Source organism: Cynocephalus volans, unplaced genomic scaffold (assembly GCF_027409185.1).
Source record: "Cynocephalus volans isolate mCynVol1 unplaced genomic scaffold, mCynVol1.pri scaffold_35, whole genome shotgun sequence".
In the NCBI taxonomy this organism is placed as follows: domain Eukaryota; kingdom Metazoa; phylum Chordata; class Mammalia; order Dermoptera; family Cynocephalidae; genus Cynocephalus; species Cynocephalus volans.
The window spans coordinates 1,520,114-1,540,311 of NW_026902463.1; the positions used below are offsets into that span (position 1 = coordinate 1,520,114).

At 47.5% G+C, this 20,198-nt stretch overlaps 1 pseudogene; it reads left to right on the forward strand.

The window, feature by feature from the left end:
• Positions 1-13,825, forward strand: part of LOC134369086 (histone-lysine N-methyltransferase PRDM7-like) — a 31,224-nt pseudogene extending 17,399 nt beyond the window's left edge.
• Positions 13,826-20,198: the final 6,373 nt, after the last annotated feature.

Sequence of the window (20,198 nt, forward strand, 5' to 3'; positions counted from 1 at the left end):
TATCATGCAAGGCCAAAGGAACATCTAAGTTTCTATGGGAACCCAGGGAGGCAGGTGAATGGCACCTGGGTAAACTATGGGAGATTAGAAAAAGGTCTTTCAAAAGAAGATAGACTTGGGGTGATTATAGAATGATGTGAGCTAATCTAGAAGCAGAGTACATGATTGATTAAACACCAAATTCTGTGGTATAAGTAGAAATCGATTGAGAGTTTAGAGAAGTGAGAAGTCAGTGTTTTATGGCCAATCATGGTGGAGGTAAGTCTGTAATTGGGCTTTGAAGAATGGTTAAGTAGGCAAGGGGGGAAAAGCATTCCAGGCAGGATGAGCACCATAAGCAGGACTTGGAGAAAGAGGCTTAGGTATGAACAGCAGGTTCCTGGAGGAGGGTAACGGCATGGCCAGTCACAGCATGGGGGCCTTGACCATCTGGTGACAAGCCCAACACGGCCCTGGCAGGTAGTGGAGACTCACTGCCTGTTATTTTCTGTCCCTTTGTCTGCCTCAACCCCAGGTATGTGAACTGTGCCCGGGATGATGAGGAGCAGAACCTGGTGGCCTTTCAATACCACGGTCAGATCTTCTATTGAAATTGCCAGGTCATCTGGCCAGGCTGTGAACTGCTGGTCTGGTACGGGGATGAATATGGCCAGGAGCTGGGTATCAAGTGGGACAGCAAGTGGAAGAAAGAGCTCACGGCAGGGAGAGGTAGGCACCACATTATTCTTTAAAAAGGACAGAAAAGAAAGAATTCTCCTTGGGAATTTTCATGGTACAACTGTTAAGTAGAGTAAAATGCAGTCTGAAGTCAGAAAAATTTCAAATCAGGTGTTTCTGAAATTAAGGCTTTGTTTTATATGCATTTGACTTTTAGGGACAATTTATATTTTAAACTTTTTGTTCTCATTTTATTTTTTTAACTACTTTATATGCAAAATATATAATAACATATAGTCCTGACAGGCTTAGAGACAAAGAACAAGTTCTCAAGCACCTACCGGCTGTTTCAACAAGGCAGTTTCTTCTGGCTCTTTTAATTATTTCTTAATTTCTTCCGTATTTCTAAATAACATACATATGTTGTTTTTCATTCATTCATTATTTCAATTAGTTGTCATGTGAATTCTTACTCTGTGCCAGACAATGTTTGAGGAACAGGAAATATGGATAGAACAAAATGATCAGAATAAGTGCTATTGAGCAGCTGACATGTGAGTTAGGGAAACACGCAGACACACACAGGCATGTGCATAAAATGAGATAGTCATTCATGCTTTCAAGAAAACTAAGCCAGAAAAGTGCCTAGAGATCATCATGAGGGGAGGGAGGGTATGGCAGGGAACATGAGGGAAGGTTCCTCTCAGGACATAACATTTGAGAGGTTCAGAGTTGTGCTCAAATGTCTCCAGGCAGAAGGAGCAGCTCGTGCAACAGCTCTGAGGCGGGAGAGAGTGAGGGTGTTTGAGGAATGGCTGAGACCACCCAGGTGAAGGAAGCAGAGAAGAGAGCAGAGGTCAGAGAGATACACAGAAGCCTGGACATGTAGTGCCCATGATACCTGCCAAGACACTGGGGATTTTCCTGAGATGGAAACAATTGTGGACTTTGAGTTAATTTTCAGAAAATAATCTGCAGTGTGTAATCCCCTCAGACGCCACATTAGTCTCCAGGTAAGAGAGGATGGTGGGTTGGATAAAGATGGGAGTCAGGAGGAAAGAAGTCTGATTAGGGATACAATTGAAACAGAACTTCCTATTAAATTTGAAATGTGTTAAGACTGAATGAAATACCTCAAGTAGGAATACTTGATGTGTCACCCAAGGAAGAACATATTTTTATTTTATGATTTGTGGACACTGAGATGGAAGCAATCCATAATCTAGTTTAGGCAGCAGGAACCAGAGTCCTTTACTCAAGGGGGCCTGGACCACTCTGAATCCCACTTCCTGATGGAGAACCAGGTACACAAGAGTCCTCAATTAGATGTCTTTGACTGGGGAGACTCAAACTCAGGTGTACTTACACATGCTCTTTAACTCTACACTGCCTTCTACATTTGTGCATCTCCAGACGAAGTGGTTCCTGACTTACTAGATCCTTTTCCCCTCATAAGAAAAGTCACTAAGGATGAGTCCATCCATAATAGCCCCTTTTCGTGTTGCTATAACACAATACCTGAGACTGGATAATTTATAAAGAACAGAGTTTTATTTAGCTTATGATTCTGGGACAGCTGCACCTGGCATGAGCCTCAGGCTGCTTCTACGCATGGTGGAAAGTGGTAGGCAGCTGGCGGGTACAAGCGGCAAGAGGAAGCAAGAGAAAGAGATGGGGGAGGTGCTAGGGTCTTTTAAACAACCAGCCCTCATGGGAACTAATAGAGTGAGAACTCACTCATTACTGCCACCTTCCGGGGAGAACAGTAATTCATTCATGAGGGATCTGCCCCCATGATTCAAAGAGCTCCCAACACTGCCATATTGGGGATCAGATTTTCACATGAGTTTTGGGGGGACAACACATCCAAACTCTATCACCATCTATGTAATCCAGAGTTATTATTTCTCAGTAGAATAAAATAGCTGCAGATGCTCTATCAGGAAAAGTACCCAGAGATTATGGAGAGAAGAGGATATGATATGACCTAGAAGATAATTGTAGTGTGTGGGGGGGGGAAGTCACTGCAGTTCCTTCTGTACAAAGACTGAAGCTGCCTCTGATGCTATTGAAGGTCCCTGGTTTGGCTGATCCATAGACAAGGCCTTTGATGTGGGCTTTCTAGATTTCTGAGGAAGATGTAGTAAACAAAAACAGAATGAAAAATAGACTGTAAAGGAATGCTCGGTGGGAGACAGCTTGTATTAACACATGAGGAATGATTAGTGGAGCAGGCCTTACCATACAACAAAGCAGATGGCCCAGTTGTCTACACCTCCCCTGACCAAAACCTTCTTCTTTCAGTGGAACCAAAGCCAGAGATCCACCCTTGTTCTTCATGCCCTCTGGCCTTCTCCAGTCAGAAATTCCACAGGCAACATGTGGAACACAATCACTCCTCTCCAACCTTCCCAGAGACATCTGCAAGAGAACATCTCCAGCCAGGAGATCTCTGTGCAGTGGGTCAGAATCAGGAGCAGCAACATCCTGATCCACACAGCTGGAATGATGAGGCCGAAGGTCAAGAGGCCAAAGAAAGGTCCAACCCTTATATAAGAGGACAAGGCACAGGAGGATTTCAAGCACATTTTCCAGCCCGCCCAAAGGCCAAATGGGGAGTTCTAGGGAGAGTGAGATGGAAGAAGAGTCCAGAACAGGCCAGAAGGTGAATCCAGAGAACACAGGCAAGTTATCTGTGGGGGTAAGAATCTCAAGAATTGCAAAAGTCAAGTGTGGAGAGTGTGGGAGAGGCTTCAGTAACAAGTCAGGCCTCATCTGACACCAGAGGACACACACAGGGGAGAAGCCCTATGTTTGCAGGGAGTGTGGGAGAGGCTTTGGCTGTAAGTCACACCTCATGCGACACCAGAGGACACACACAGGGGAGAAGCCCTATGTTTGCAGGAAGGGCAAGTGAGTCAGCAGTAAAACCACATCTCAACAGAGAGTGTGTGGCCACCACACACCTCCACAACCCAGCACTGAGGGAACTTCAGAGAACTTCTCTTGACCTCTCATATTCCCCAGGAGTGTAGAGACAGATGTGACCGATCAAACACACCCTCCATTTTCATGACCAGAGATGAGGCAGAAAATGTGGGAGGCAGGGGTTCCTTAAGGGTTCATGGTCTGTGGACGGGTGCGGATCCCCTCCATGTCCCACTTGGCTCCCCTCCATGTCCTTCTGGCCTCCTGTTCCAATAAACATCATCCCCAGACAAAGCTACAGTGCAGGCTGTGTACCTTGTTCTCAGTCCCAAAGGTGGGAGAGTCCAGGAGGCCACGGAGAACTTGGACTCTCAGCTGGGTCTCATGGGAACCAAGCCCTGCTTAAATCACCTCCTGGGCCCAGGGAGAGAACCAGGGGAGGACATGGAGACTGAGATGGGCCAGGAGGGGCCCGCCTCCACCAGCACCCCCTTGGCCTTTCCTGTTTCCTCTGATCTCTGTAGCCTTAGAGGCAGAAGCCAGGCAGGGACGTGAGTGGGAACTCAAGAGACAAGGAAAAGGAGTCAGGAAACCAGTTCCCCGAGCCCCCAACCCCTTCTCTATGGGTCCAGTCTTAGGCTGGGTATCAGGCATCATAGCAGAGGGGGCAATTGCAGCCCCAGGATCTGGGGCATGTTTACAGAGCAGGGCTTCGGTGGTGGGGTGGGCCCAAACCCTGTAATCACAGAGCCCTCCCCAGCTGTGGGCTCTTGGTCCCTGATCCTCCAGCTCCTGGAAACAGCGTGAGGGGGGTGGGAGGAGACCACTGCGGTCTTGGTCTGAGGCTGCCCGACATATAATTTGCATATGCTCCTGGGTAGGTCATCTCCCCCAGACCCAAACGTTCTACCTGTAAAATGAAGTCTCTGGAATTGGGGAGAGGGAGGCGGGGCCTGGAGAAGGGAAGGAGTCATGGGACAAATCTGCCTGGGCAGATACCCAGGAGGAGAATGCTCTAGGAGGTGGTAGATGGATGGAGTCATGGGAGTAACATTTTGGGGACTCCACTGTGACTTGTCTGAAGCTGGGGAGCTTGGGATGGGGTATAAAAGGCTGGTGTCCAGGGCCAGGGTTCCACAGAGGAGCAGGGGGGAGATGGGGATGGTGCCCCCTCCTCTGCTCCTCCTTCTGCCCCTGGTCCCTTCTGGGAGTGAATCCTCACACAGAGAAGAAAACCATGTCTCTGCACAGACTGAGTGTGTCTTCAGTGAGAGGCCGGTGGGCACTGGGGAGAAAGCTACTGATCCTGTGCCGGGTGGGCTCTGAGCATTGGGGGCACTGCCCAACATGGAGGCCCCATAGGTCTCAAGGCCCTGTCCAGGCACAGCTCCAGGGAGCTAGGTGGGCAGCCCACAGGTTCAAACTTGAAGACCTCTTTCCCTCAGGGCTGTGACTGGCATACAGCATTGGACGTGGGAGCCAATTTCTGATCAGATTCTGCTGTTGAGAGAGAGAGAGTTGGTGAGTTCACAGAAAAACAACAGGCTGACCTGGAGTTGGCAAGTGCATCACAAGCAATGAAGTTGTGATGAAACCCAGAGTCTCGAAAACAGCATTTAAGTCCTCTAAGAAAAGTGCTAAAAGTAATCCCTGCAGATGTGTCGTGGCTGTCCTGATGTGCTCAGAATGCTGAGGAAGGAAATCAAAGGTTGACGAAACATCCACCTGCCTGTTGAGGGTTACAGGATTGAAACAACGTGCTGGAGACTGACTGCACTGGACATATTACAAGGTAATATGGGGAATTTTAAACAAGTGCTGGAGCAAATTGGGATCCTAGAAAAATGCAACTGAGTACAGGAAACACTGGCCTCAGCCCTTTCAAGTTAAGGAAGGGTTTGAGGTTACCTGAGAACCAACCCTGACCACAACCATGATATCCAGCCCTAAACCTCGAGGCATAATCCTAACATTAACCCGTGCAATACTGGCGTCTCTGTCCCTACAGTTCCCATCAACAGAACGAACCCACCCCCATGGGTTCACAGAGCCCTGGGGTGTTGGGGTGGGGATGGGGGGCCACACAGCTCTGGACCTGGAACCATTTCTCAAAACTTCTGTCTGCATCTTGCTGTCTACATTGCTTGTTTCCTTTCAGTAGATGAGAGTGGAAGCCAGACTGAGAAGGGGCCTCCACCTGGATCACAGGTAGCCCTGAACCCTATGACGACCACATAAGAATTTCAAATCAACTAGCCAGAATGAAAAAGAAGCATCCTGAGAGTGTCTGCAGTGCAGCCAGGGATGGCAGTCACTGGACCATGCCAGGTGTTGGGATTGAGGTGTCTGGGCACCCACATTGCCCTGGGTGGGCCTTGTCACCACAATCTACCCATTGTCCAGTCTGACCCTCAGCAATGTACCCGTGGTGCCTGGAGATGGGCAGGAATGGTCAGCACATCTCAGAAGTCACCCAAGTGTCCCCCAGCTGATGACCTGCAGAGAGCTGACACTGAGGACATCGGCCTGACCTTGTCCTAAACTCCATGTGTGTCGACCCAATTAAGGTCAGAAGCAGCCAGTGATTGCTGCTTCTTGCAGCCAGTGACATCGATAATATTGTGATAGATGGAAAAGTACATGAGAGAAGAGAGTTCAATTGTGTGTATAATGAGAGATATACAGTGAGAGATGTAAAGTGAGATATGCTGAGATATTTATATAGTGAGATATATAATGAGATATTTTTATAGTGAGATGTTTATATAGTGAGATATGCATATAATGAGAGGATTATACAGTGAGAGATACATAATGAAATAAATAAATAGTAAGGTTTTTATATAATGAGAGATACACAGTGAGAGATATATAGTGAGATATTTATACAGTGAGAGAGATATATAGAGGTGTATATGTATTTGTACATAAGCACACTTACATAAAAGTCTCCATTTCTTGGCAAATTATCCAAGAACTCAGCCAGTCTGTGGCAAAATTTAGTCACAGACCCTGGTGTATTAGCCCATTTTTGTGTTGCTGTAACAGAATACCTGAGACTGGGTAATTTATAATGGAAAGAGTTTTATTTGGCTTAGGATTCTGGGACAGCTGCATCTGGCGCAGGCCTCCGGCTGCTTCTACTCATGGAGGAAAAGCAGCAGCAGCTGGCGGGTGCCAGCAGATCACATGGTGGGAGGAAGCAAGACAGAGAGAGAGAGAGGCAGTCAGGCTCTCCTCTTCTTTTAAAGCCCTCAGAAACACGCCCCTGAGCACCATTTTTAATCCATTCACTACTGCATGGTCCTACAATCCAGTCACCTCTTTAAGGTTCCAACTTTCAATTACCATAATAGGATTTCCCACCCTCTTAACAGTCAGAGTGGGGGCTAAGTTTATTTATTTATTTATTTTTTTTGTTAATTTTATTTTGTCAATATACAATGTTGTTGATAATTGTGGCCCATTACTGAAAACTCCCTCCCTCCTCTCTCTCCCCTCTCCCTCCCAACAATGTCCTTTCTGTTTGCTCATCGTATCAACTTCAAGGAATTATAGCTATTTTATCTCCCCCCCACGCCGTTTTTTTTTTTTTTTGCTTGTGTGTGTGTGTGTGTGTGTGTGTGTGTGTGAATTTATTTATCTATTTTTAGCTCCCACCAATAAGTGAGAACATGTGGTATTTCTCTTTCTGTGCCTGACTTGTTTCACTTAATATAATTCTCTCAAGGTCCATCCATGTTGTTGCAAATGGCACTATTTCATTCCTTTTTATAGCAGAGTAGTATTCCATTGTGTGGATATACTGCATTTTCCGTATCCACTCATCCGATGATGGACATTTGGGCTGGTTCCAACTCTTGGCTATTGTAAAGAGTGCTGCGATGAACATTGGGGAACAGGTATACCTTCGACTTGGTGATTTCCATCCCTCTGGGTATATTCCCAGCAGTGGGATAGCTGGGTCATATGGAAGATCTATCTGGAATTGTTTGAGGAACCTCCATACCATTTTCCATAGAGGCTGCACCATTTTGCAGTCCCACCAAAAATGTATGAGAGTTCCTTTTTCTCCGCAACCTCGCCAGCATTTATTGTTCAGAGTCTTTTGGATTTTAGCCATCCTAACTGGGGTGAGATGGTATCTCAGTGTAGTTTTGATTTGCATTTCCCGGATGCTGAGTGATGTTGAGCATTTTTTTATATGTCTGTTGGCCATTTGTATATCTTCCTTAGAGAAATGCCTACTTAGCTCTTTTGCCCATTTTTTAATTGGGTTGCTTGTTTTTTTCTTGTAAAGTTGTTTGAGTTCCTTGTATATTCTGGATATTAATCCTTTGTCAGATGTATATTTTGCAAATATTTTCTCCCACTCTGTTGGTTGTCTTTTAACTCTGTTAATTGTTTCTTTTGCTGTGCAGAAGCTCTTTAGTTTGATATAATCCCATTTGTTTATTTTTCCTTTGGTTGCCCGTGCTTTGGGGGTCGTATTCATGAAGTCTGTGTCCAGTCCTATTTCCTGAAGTGTCTCTCCTATGTTTTCTTTAAGAAGTTTTATTGTTTCAGGGTGTGTATTTAATTCTTTAATGAATTTTGAGTTGACTTTAGTGTATGGTGAAAGCTGTGGGTCTAGTTTCATTCTCCTGCATATTGATATCGAGTTCTCCCAGCACCATTTGCTAAAGAGGCAGTCTCTTCCCCAGAGTATAGGCTCGATGCCTGTGTCAAAGGTCAGATAGCTGTAGGTGTGTGGGTTGATTTCTGGATTCTCAATTCTAATCCATTGATCAGTGTGTCTGTTTTTATGCCAGTGCCATACTGTTTTGGTTATTATAGCTTTGTAGTATAGTTTAAAGTCAGGTGGTGTTATGCCTCCAGCTTTATTTTTTTTGCTCAGCGTTGCTTTGGCTATGCGTGGTCTTTTGTTATTCCACATAAATTTCTGGATAGTTCTTTCCATTTCTGAGAAAAATGTCATTGGACTTTTGATGGGGATTGCATTAAATTTGTATATCATTTTGGGTAGTATGGACATTTTCACTATGTTGATTCTTCCAATCCAAGAGCATGGGATATCTTTCCATCTTCTTGTATCCTCTCTAATTTCTCTCAGCAGTGGTTTGTAGTTCTCATTATAGAGATTTTTCACATCCTTGGTTAACTCAATTCCTAAGTATTTTATTTTTTTTGGTGGCTGTTGTAAATGGGCAGGCTTTCTTGATTTCTCTTTCTGCATGTTCACTATTGGAGAATAGAAATGCTACTAATTTTTGTGTGTTGATTTTGTATCCTGCTACTGTGCTGAATTCATTTATCACCTCCAAGACTTTTTTTTTTTTTTTTTTTGTAGAGGCTTTAGGCTGTTCGATATATAGGGTCATGTCATCTGCAAACAGGGACAGTTTGACTTCACCTTTTCCAATCTGGATGCCCTTTATTTCCTTCTCTTCTCTGATTGCTCTGGCTAGTACTTCCAACACTATGTTGAATAGGAGTGGTGAGAGTGGGCATCCTTGTCTAGTTCCTGTTCTTAAAGGAACAGCTTTCAGCTTTTCCCTATTCAGGATGATATTGGCAGTGGGTTTATTATATATGGCTTTAATTATTTTGAGATGCTTTCCCTCTATACCTAACTTATAGAGGGTCTTTGTCATGAATGAGTGTTGAATTTTATCAAATGTTTTTTCAGCATCTACAGAGATGATCATATGGTCCTTGTGTTTGATTTTATTAATATGGTGTATCACATTTATTGATTTGCATAAGTTGAACCAACCTTTCATCCCTGGATGAATCCCACTTGATTGTAGTTAATAATTTTACGTATGTGTTGCTGTATTCTGTTTGCTAGTATTTTAGTGAGGATTTTTGCATCTATATTCATCAAGGATATCGGCCTGTTGTTTTCTTTTCTGGTTATGTCTTTACCTGGTTTTGATATCAGGATGATGTTTGCTTCATAGAAAGAGTTAGGGAGACTTGCGTCTGTTTCAATCTTTTGGAATAGTCTGTAAAGAATTGTGTCAATTCCTCTTTGAATGTTTGGTAAAATTCTGCTGTGAATCCATCTGGTCCTGGGCTTTTCTTTGTTGGGAGCTTTCTGCTAACTGCTTCAATCTCCTTTATTGTTATTGGTCTGTTCAGATTTTCTGTATCTTCATGGCTCAGTTTTGGGAGCTGGTGTGTGTTCAGAAATTTATCCATTTCCTCCAGATTTTCAAACTTGTTGGTGTATAGTTGTTTATAGTAGTCTTGAATGATTCCTTGTATTCCAGATGAATCAGTTGTAATATCTCCTTTTTCATTTCTAATTTTTGTTATCTGAATCTTCTCTCTTCCTTTTTTTTTTTTTTTTTTTTTAGCCATGCTAATGGTTTGTCAATTTTATTTATCTTTTCAAAAAACCAACTTTTTGATTCATTGATCTTTTGTATTGTTTTTTGGGTTTCAATTTCTTTAAGTTCTGCTCTGATCTTAATGATTTCTTTCCGTCTGCTAACTTTAGGTTTGGATCGTTCTTGATTTTCTAGATCTTTAAGGTGAAGTGTTAGGTTGTTCACTTGCCATCTTTCCATTCTTCTGAGGTGAGCATTTAATGCAATAAATTTCCCCCTTAATACCGCTTTTGCAGTATCCCACAGGTTTTGGGATAATAATAATGATGTATCATTATTTTCATTAGTTTCAATAAATGTTTTGATTTCCTGCTTGATTTCTTCTTGGACCCATATGTCATTAAGTAGAATGCGGTTTAATTTCCATGTGTTTGTGTAGTTTCCAGAATTTTGTTTGTTATTGATTTCTAGTTTTAATCCATTATGGTCTGACAAGATACATGGGATAATTCCAATTTTTTTGAATTTGTTGAGACTTGATTTATGACCCAATATGTGATCTATCCTGGAGAATGATCCATGTGCTGATGAGAAGAATGAATATTCTGAGGTTGTTGGGTGGAATGTTCTGTAGATATCTGCCAAGTCCAACTGGTCTAGAGTATTTTTTAGATCTTGTGTTTCTCTGCTGATTCTTTGCCTAGATGATCTGTCCTATATTGACAGTGGGGTGTTCAGGTCCCCTGCTATTATGGTAGTAGTGTCTATTTCCTTCTTTAGTTCTAATAGAGTTTGTTTTATAAATCTGGCTGCTCCAACATTGGGTGCGTACATATTTATGATTGTTATGTCTTCTTGATGGATCAGTCCTTTTATCATTATATAGTTCCCTCGTCGTCTCTTTTTATGGTTTTTAGTTTAAAGTCTACTTTGTCAGATATAAGAATAGCTACTCCAGCTCGTTTTTCTTTTCTGTTTGCATGGTAAATCTTTTCCCATCCTTTCACTCTTAGTCTATGTGAGTCTTTATAGGTGAGGTGGGTGTCTTGAAGGCAGCGTATAGTTGGGTCCTCCTTTTTAATCCAGTCAGCAAGTCTGTGTCTTTTGATTGGGGAATTTAAGCCTTTTACATTATGAGTTGTTATTGAATAGTGTTGGTTTATTCCTAGCATTTTGTTGATTGTTGTTTGGTTGGCTTCAGTGTCTTTTGTTCCTTGCTTTCTGATTTACTGTTTGTTTTCTGTGTTTGTTGGTTCCTTAGGTTGCAGATAGCCTTTTTGTTTGTTTGTTTTCTCTTCATGAATGCCATTTGTATTATACTAGTGGCTTTAGATTTTTCTTGGGTTTTTACGGCAGTGGTAGTTATTTTTCAGGAACCAAACCCAGTACTCCCTTGAGAATTTCTTGTAAGGGTGGTCGTGTGGTGGTGAACTCCCGCAGTTTATGTTTATCTGAGAAATATATTATTTGCCCTTTATTTCGGAAGGATAGCCTTGCAGGGTAGAGTATTCTTGGCTGGCAATCTCTCTTTTAGTGTTTTGAATATATCATCCCTTTCCTTTCTGGCTTTTAGGGTTTGTGATGAAAAGTCTGATGTTAGTCTGATTGGGGCTCCCTTATAGATGATTTGATGCTTCTCTCTTGCAGCTTTTAAGATTCTCTCTATGTCTTTGAGTTTTGCCAATTTGACTATAACGTGTCTTGGAGAAGGCCTTTTTGAGTTGAATACATTTGGAGATCGTTGAGCTTCCTGGATCTGAAGATCTGTGATTTTTCCTATACCTGGGAAGATTTCTGCCACTATTTTGTTGAATATGTTTTCAATGCAATTTCCTTTTTCCACCCCTTCTGGAATACCCATGAGTCGGATATTTGAGCGCTTAAGGTTATCTGATATCTCTCTCAGATTTTCTTCAATGCCTTTGATTCTTTTTTCTTTCTTTCTTTCTTTTTCTTTTCTTTTTCTTTTTTTTTTTTTGACTGCTTGTGTTATTTCAAACAGCCCATCTTCAAGTTCAGAGGTTCTCTCTTCAAGTTCCACAAGCCTGTTGGTTAAGCTCTCCGTTGTGTTTTTTATTTCCCTGAATAACTTCTTCAGTTCGGCAAGTTCTGCTACATTTTTTTTCAGGGCATTGATTTCCTTGTACATTTCCTCTTTCAGGTCCTGTATACTTTTCCTCATTTCATCATGATGTCTAGCTGAGTTTTCTTGTATCTCATTCAGTTTCCTCAGAATTATCACTTGAAATTCCTTGTCAGTCACTTCAAGGGCTTCTTGTTCTATAGGATCTAGAGCTTGAGATTTATTATCTTTTGGTGGTGTACTTTCTTGATTTTTTGTATTTCTATCTTTTCTTTGTTGTTTATTCATTGTGGCAGGGGGTTTCACAGTCCACAGGTTTGGCACTATTGACTGACTAAGATGTTGCTGTGGTTGCCAATTTGGTATCGCTACCTCAGTGACTCCCTGTTCCTGTGTGCTCTGTTCCGGGCTGCTGGGATGCACCGAGGCACCGCAGAGCGTGTGGTCTCTGCAGAGCTTCCCCTTCCCCTGCAGGATGTCTCCCTGCCCTGTGTGCGCTAGGCGGGGCTTGGGATGGAGCCGGGTGGCGGTGGTGAAGACTACCTGCTGCTGGATTGTGCAGCAGCAGCGTGGACCCTGTGGAGTTCCCGCCTCCCCTGCCAGACGTCTCCCCGCTTTGTATGCACTGGGCTGAGCTGGGAATGAAGCTGGGTGGCAGCTGTGAAGCCTACCAGTTGGATCACGCAGTGGCGGCCCTGCAGGGCATGTGGTCTCCATGGAAATTCTGCCTCTCCCACTGGACGTCTCCCTTTCTCGGCCGCCAGTTGAATTGCTTCCAGCTCCAGGGACGGGCAGGTGGAGGCGGGGGGTGGGGGTCAGAAGCTGTGGTCACCGCTGCAGCCTGGGGTGACACACGCTGTTCATGCCTCCATGTTTCCACTTCTGCGGCTACGGCTGAGACGCGGGCTGCGGCGAACCGGGGGGTCCCTTGCTTGCGTTGGGGGAAGATTCCCGATCCTCGGCAGGGTAAAGACACCCTTTCGAAGCCGTTCCTTTGCGCTGACTCTGCTACAGCTGCATCCGGCGCGGGCCTCAGGCTGCTTCTACTGGTGGCGGAAAAGCGGCAGGCACCTCTCCTCTTCCGCCATCTTGACCTCCCTAAGTTTCTAATTCATAAAACTTGGGGGACACAATTCAAGCTGCAATGAGTTGGCGGGGGGCATGATTCGATCCACTACACCTGGCGTCGTGGCTCAAGCTCTGCTGAGGTAGCCCCTGTCCAGTGATGGCAGATCCCCTGGACTGCTGACGCCCTGCACGCTCGGCTTCCCACCTGCTGAGAGGCTCCGTCTGGCTCGCGGAGAGGGTGAAGGATGCAGTCAGAAGGTGGACACTCGGGAACCACCTAAAGTAGGGGCAAACCTCCCGTCTGCCAGCTGCCCACTTTCTACACCTGCACCCCAGCTGTCACTCTGCTGCACCAACACCTGCCCCTCAGCTGTCGCTCTGCAGGACCTACACCTGCACCCCACCCTCAGGCTGCCATCTGAGCCGAATGCTGGCGGATGGGACCAAGCGGAGCCGGACGGTGGCGAGTGAAGTCGAGCGGTGGCGGGTGGAGCCAAGCGGTGGCGGATGGGACCGAGTGGAGCCGAGCGGTGACGGGTGTGGCGGGTGGGCGGGGTGGCGCCGGCAGAGAGCGGGGCGTTGGACTGGGGTAGCTGCGCGGCTGCTGGGCCCCGGGGAGCAGGTGGCCCGGGGCGCGCGGCGGTGCCCGGGCGCTGGGAGGCTCACGGCGGCCGTCGCGCAGTCTCTGGCAGAGCATGGCCCTGGGCGGTGCCCCGGTTGCCCCTGTCGCTCCTTGGCTCCCTCCCCGTCCTGACTCCCGCCCCCGACCGCGCCTGGCACACGTCCCCGGGGCTCACTATGCGGTGTGGCTGCGGCCCAGGGTCCCGGGCTCCCGGGCTCCAGGCTTCGCCACCCCACAGCTGTGTGGACCCGGCCCGCAGGGTCCAGAGACGGGCCGCACGCACCGCGACCCGGGGTCCGCCGCTCCGCCCGCGGGTCAAGAGGGCTCTCGCGGACACCTGCTCTCTGCCGTTTGGCCACCCGAGTATGGATGGACACGACGCCCTCACAGCCGCGCTCCTTCTGGGACCATTAGTCCTACTCGCTGCTGCAGCCCGAGGGTCCCCTGGCCCTGGACAGCCCCGGGATGATCCCTCGCCAGGACGCCTTTCTGCTGCCTGCGCCATCCTGGGCTGGGGACTGACCTCCCTGGCCATGCCACTGACGCCTGCGAGCGCCCAGCCACGGCGCCACGCAAGCTGCATGGCTTAAGGTTGGGGCCCAACCCAAGTGGGCCCCATCTAAGCCCATCTCTCAGTGCACCCGTCAGTATCTCTCTCTAAGGAATAATCTTTATTGTGGTGAAACATTCGTAACATAGAACTGACCATCTTGACCATCTAAGTGTCCAGGTCAGGGGTATTGAGCACGTTCACACTGCTGTGCAAACATCACCACTGTCCCTCTCCAGAACTCTCTCATCTCCCAGACTGAGACTCTGCACCCACTAAACACCAACTCCCGCAGTGCTGGGCTGGCGGCAGCCAGTGGACATCTGCCACTTGGGAATCTGACCACCCTGGATCCCAGTCTCTCCGCAGCTGGACTTGTGGTGAGGCTGTCGCACAGAAAAGGAACCAGAACGTCCAACTGAGAATTGTAAAAGGGGGTCTTTACCGGCAACTGTCTCTCCAGATATTCTGGTATGAGAAGAGCCCTGAGTTTAAATTGCAAGGGTCTTTTAAAGGCACATTGTCACACAGGCAAGAAAATCATATAGTCACACACTTAAAGTTATCATATAGTCACACACGTTTCCTCCTAGTTTGAGGAGGGAGGGGGTTTTTTGAGGCCTCCTGCAAGCTGGCTACAGAAGCCAAGACAAGCCAGTTAATCACTTAGGGACAGCAAAAACTTCCACAGAGCGGTTTCCTCCTCAGGTTGTCTAGATACATCCAGAAACAGCTCTTGGTTTTATTAGTCAGGGACAGCATAGGCGGGAAACAGCAAAGGCAGGCAGAATTTAAAATTTGTGTAAGAACAGGACAATTTTTAAACTTCAATTTTCACCATAGGTGTTGGGGGGTGGGTTCAAACAAGGACACTTTTTGAACAGTAAAAATGGCATTAGCTAAATCAATCTACCTCGTCACAGACTGTGAGGTGTGGCACATGCTCTGTGATGGGAGAAGAGCCAGTTCTTCCTCCGAGGGTGCAGCGGGGAGAGGAGACAAAGCCCAGTGCATCCAGTCCGCACCCAGCTATCTCTGCGGCCAGGTCTGTCTCTCGCTCCTGGGCTTGGTCCTTCATTCCTTCCCCAACATATCCAATACTCCTCCGCCTTGTGCCCATTTGCTTAAGATGGTTGAAACGGGTTTTATCTCCACACTCACGCTCCTGCACACTGAGGGTGCACTGAGGAATCACATTTTTCCAGGGAGTCTAAGGAAGCGCAGCACAGCACCCCAGAGTGTGTGTGCTGCAGAGAGAGGCCTCGTTTCTGTCGGGTCCTGACCACGTGAGCTAAGTCACTAAACCTCTCTTGAAACTGAGTAAGGCTAAGCCTGCAACCAAACTGACTCCATTTTCCCTGCAGAAGACACTTCGTTACTTTTCCACTCCTCAGTCATGAGACCCCTCCGGGCAAATGATTACCCCATGGGCTGCCCTGACAAAACAGACTGACATAAGACAGGAAACAGATATTTCCTGAGTGGAAAAAACCCTTCCCAAGGCTTGTTTACTATAATTGTAAAAGTTACAGATTAACCTAAGACCGCTTTAGGAATTCCCACCTGTTCACAAAGTATCAAGGTGACTGCTACAATGACCCTCCTGGGGTGACAATGATGAACAGCACTGCCTACTGAGCATGCACTCATGACACAACCAGGAAGAACAGAACGGACCACCTCCAGTGATGCTGCCTGCCACCCCTTAACTCCTTTCCTATAAAAAGACCCTGAGCAGCTCCCCTGGGGGGGCTAAATTACTGTTGCTACCCCCCTCATGAATAAGTCCATCTCCTCTTTTCATAAAGCGCTGCTTGCTTTACTGCTGGGTACATGATTCATTTCTATGACTTTGGAATCCGATTTCCTAATTTAATCACTGGCAAAAATTGGGAGGGCATCGGAGAGGACTCCAGCTGCAAGAGGCAAGTGGCCACTGGGACTATTTTGCTCCCATGTCTCTGCTGCTGGCAGATCTCTCCTGGAGTCCCTGTCCTAAGTTCTGACAAGGCAATGCTTTATTCTCTTTACCTTTCTCTGACTTTCCGAGACCTGTTCTGTTTGCTTGGATTGTATCCACGTCTGTGCAGGTGCACCGTGGAGGGCTCCTGGCTATGCTTTGTTTTTTTGATTTAAATCTAGTTGGTACTTTTCTTCTTTATGCTGAAAGCAAGGGGGAGAACTTCTTTTATCAATTCTTGTTAATGGGGTAGGTTGGCCCTGCCGATTGGGTCTAGGCTGAACTGGTTCCACTGCTCCTCTTTTCTCTTTGTTTGTTTGCTTGGTTAGACATTTAGTTGAGTACGTGTAATCTGAATAAACCTTCCAATCCGTGCATCAGCTTTTGGACTTCGAGGTCATTTGTTTAATGCGAGAGGGCAGGGCAAGCCTGGCCGGTTGGTAACACTCTGTGCCTCAGTTTCTTTGTCAGAAGAACAGAGAGAGTATATGTTCCTGCCTGTACGAGTTTGTCAGGGCTGCCATAACAAAATACCAAGAACAGGGCTTCAGCAGCAGAGCTCTATCCTCTCAGAGTCCTGGCCAAGATCGAGGTGTGGCAGGGCCAGTTTCTCGTGAGGCCCTCTTCTCCCTGTGTCCTCGCGTGGTCTTTTCACTGTGTACAAGCATCCTTTCTTTGTGCCCAAATTCCCTCTTCTTATAAGAACAGGACATTGAATTAGGGCCAGGCCTAACAACCTCATTTTATCACCGTGAGACCACATATAGTCACATTCTGAGCTACTGGGGGTTAGGGCTTCAACTTATGAATTGGGGTGGGGGAGCCCAATTCAGCCCATAGTGCTACCTCACAGAGCTGTTGCAGGGCTAATGAATGTGTATAACACACTTAGCACCATGTCTGGCACATGGTAAGTACTCAATAAAAGTTAGCTCTCCATATTATTATGTATGTCGTTGATTGCTTGTATATCTTTCAAAGGCAGACTGGTATGGCTTGAATTGTGTTTCCCCCAAAAGTTGTAATCCCCAGTACCTGTGAATAGGGTCTTTACCAACGATCAGGGTAAGATGAGGTCATTGTCGTGGGCCTATAAGCCAGGACGACTGGGGTCCTTTTTGAAAGAGGAAATCTGGTTATAGGAAAGACATGGATGGGGGAAGCTGGCTGTCTACGATAGGGGGAAGCTGGCTGTCTACAAACCAAGGCCGCTGTGGCCGTTGGAAGCTGGGAGAGAAGCATGGGGCAGGTTCTTCCCCACAGCCTCAGAAGGAGCCAGTCCTGCCAACACTCGATCTTGGGCTTGTGCCCCAGAACAGTGAGAGGGGACACCTTGCTGTTCAAGCTTCAGCTGTTCGAGCTGCCCAGCCTGTGGTCCTCTGTTGTGGCAGCCCCGGGAACCTAATGCACAGACTGCCCTTTTCACTCCTAAACACCCAGAGCCCAGTCTAGCCCTGGCGATGCCGCAAGCGTGCTGTAAGTAGGTTCTGAGTCTGCTATGAAGTTTCACCGTCCCTCTGCGTTGAAATCATGTGTCCTCATCAAGCACTTACTGCTGGTTCACAAAAGTTCCTTCACGATATTTAAGGTGCTGGAATCATGAAATAATTCTTCCGTCTTTTTTGAAGGTATGATTTTTTGGACTTTTTTCCCCTAAGTTCCCCCAAGAGATCCTCCAAAAAAAACCCCAAATAAAACCCCGAAGTCTCTTTTATTCTGCAGGTGTCTGGGAGATGGAGAAGGAGTGGGAGAGAATCTGTCCCAGTGTTCCTGTCCCTGGGGGCCATGATTCCCCTCAAGCCTGTGGAAGTCCTGTTGCAGCTGGGAACAGGTAAAAACTTGCTATTTAGTTTTTGGACAGTCAGATGAACAGGCCATTTGCAGCAGCAACAGTTTGGGCTCAGGGCTGAGAAGAAGGCAGGGATCCAATTGCTTCCCTTGATAGCCGAAGCAGCAGCTTCTCCACCCCATGTCTGTCATCCAAACATGCCATGGACACCTTGGGGGTGGGCAGGGTGACTTACTCGATGCACAGTGCCATGCAGAGTGGGAACCATGGAAAGCACAGCACAGGTGGAAAGTCCCATAGCCAGGAGGCAGTGCTGACAACGCTAGACCCTCCCCGGGGCAGAGGGTCTCTGCTGCCCGACACCCCAGTGATGCCCAGCAGGGCAGCCCTGTGAGCCACCAGCCTGCGCCATGGCAACATCACAGCAGCTGGATTTAGAGGTGTGACGCATCTGAACTGAGAGGCTCAAGCCATCGAGGCCGCTGCCTTGTGTGGCTCAGAACCTGCCTCAGCCAAGATGGCCCCTGACCACCCTTGGGGTCTGCTGGTGACAGACGTCCCCTTGCCCCTTCCTTGTCATCGCTATGCTGATGACACCAGCAGTGCCACCTCCAACTGGGCTCCTCTCCCCAGCTCCAGCTGCATCTATGCAGTCACCAAGTGACCACCTCCTCTGCGGTCTAAGAGGCATCCAGTCAGCAGAGATGGGGTTTGCTGTGCCCACCCCGGGGGTTTGCTCTGAGCCAGACACAGGGGCTGTCCACTATCCCCCACTCCCGTTCACGCCCTAGCTCTGCACCTTAGTGCTCCTAAAGGTTCCTCCTCCAGAACCTAATCCCACCACTCATTCCACCTGCAGCCACAGCCCCGTCAAGACCCCACCTGCTTCACCACCTAATGCACTCCTCGCCCCAGCATCACACACCCAGACCCATGAGGCTTCCGGAACCAAACGTCAGACCCGGGCACCCCCACTCCCAACTCCTGAAGGTCTCCATGTTTGCTGAGCATCTGTCAGGGGAGACATCACACAGCCCCGAAGTCCTCTCCAGGATGCCCCTTAGCTTCCTGACACCAAGCACTCCTGGGTGGGTTGCATGGGTGCCCCAGAAGGTCGAGGTGACACAGCCTGATGGAAGACACCCCAGAACCGCTCAACTCAGGAGGGGATTGGCCCCCTCACCATGGGATTAAAAGTGCCAGTGGATTTCCCAGCTGGGACTCCAACCCCTGCTCATAGAGTGTCCCCCAAGCCACCACATCACCCCATGGGACTTGAGGCGAGAGGGACTAGAACGCATTTTAGCCCTAAGTAGGGTGCATGGGCTACGCCAAGTCCCCTTAAAGCTCATGTGTTGGAGCCCTGACCCCAGGACCTCAGAATGTGACTGTGTTTGGAGACAGGGTCTTTAAAGAGGTGATTAAGATAAAATGAGGTCACTAGGGTGAGCCCTGATCCAAGAGGACTGGTGTACTTATAAGAAAAGAAGATTAGGACACAGACACACACAGAGGGATGTCCATGTGAGGACAGAGGAAGAAGATGGTGTCTACAAGGAGAGAGGCCTCAGGAAAAACCAGCCCTGCCACGTCCTGATCTCAGACTTCCAGCCTCCAGGACTGGGAGAAATAAATGTCTGTTGTTTAAGCCGCCCAGGCTGTAGGACTTTGTTATGGTGGCCCTGGCAGGCTCACACAGAGTAAAATCAGATCCCAGACTCAAGGAGCCCACGCACCCCCCTTGTATGTTCGCTGTAACTTTACAGGGTCCCCAGGGACCTGGGGGTGTCCTGAGGAGAGGGCTGTGCCTTGGTGTACATAACCTTCAGGAAGCAGCCTCTTGCTCCCTCTGTCAGTCTGGCTGGTCTGGCTGCGACGTGTGCTTGATGCGTGAGTGCTTTAGAGTATTCGACACTGTGCATAATTGACTATGCTGAGCATCACAGCCATGCTTAGACTGGGACTCTTCTAACCCTAACTGGCAGCCTCGAGGCTGCGATGCTGAGCAGTTAGGGGCTGCCCTGGGCGCATGGATAGCAGAGTCTGCTGTCCCAGGGTGCACGCTGTCAATGTTGAAACTCCATGCAACTCTGCCTCCAGCTCCATGCTCCCTGCACCTCCCAGCAACATCTCCCACGTGACGAAGGGATTTCAGCCTTGGAGCAGGGACGCTGCTGTTCTGCAGGGGCAGATGGTTCACTGGGGA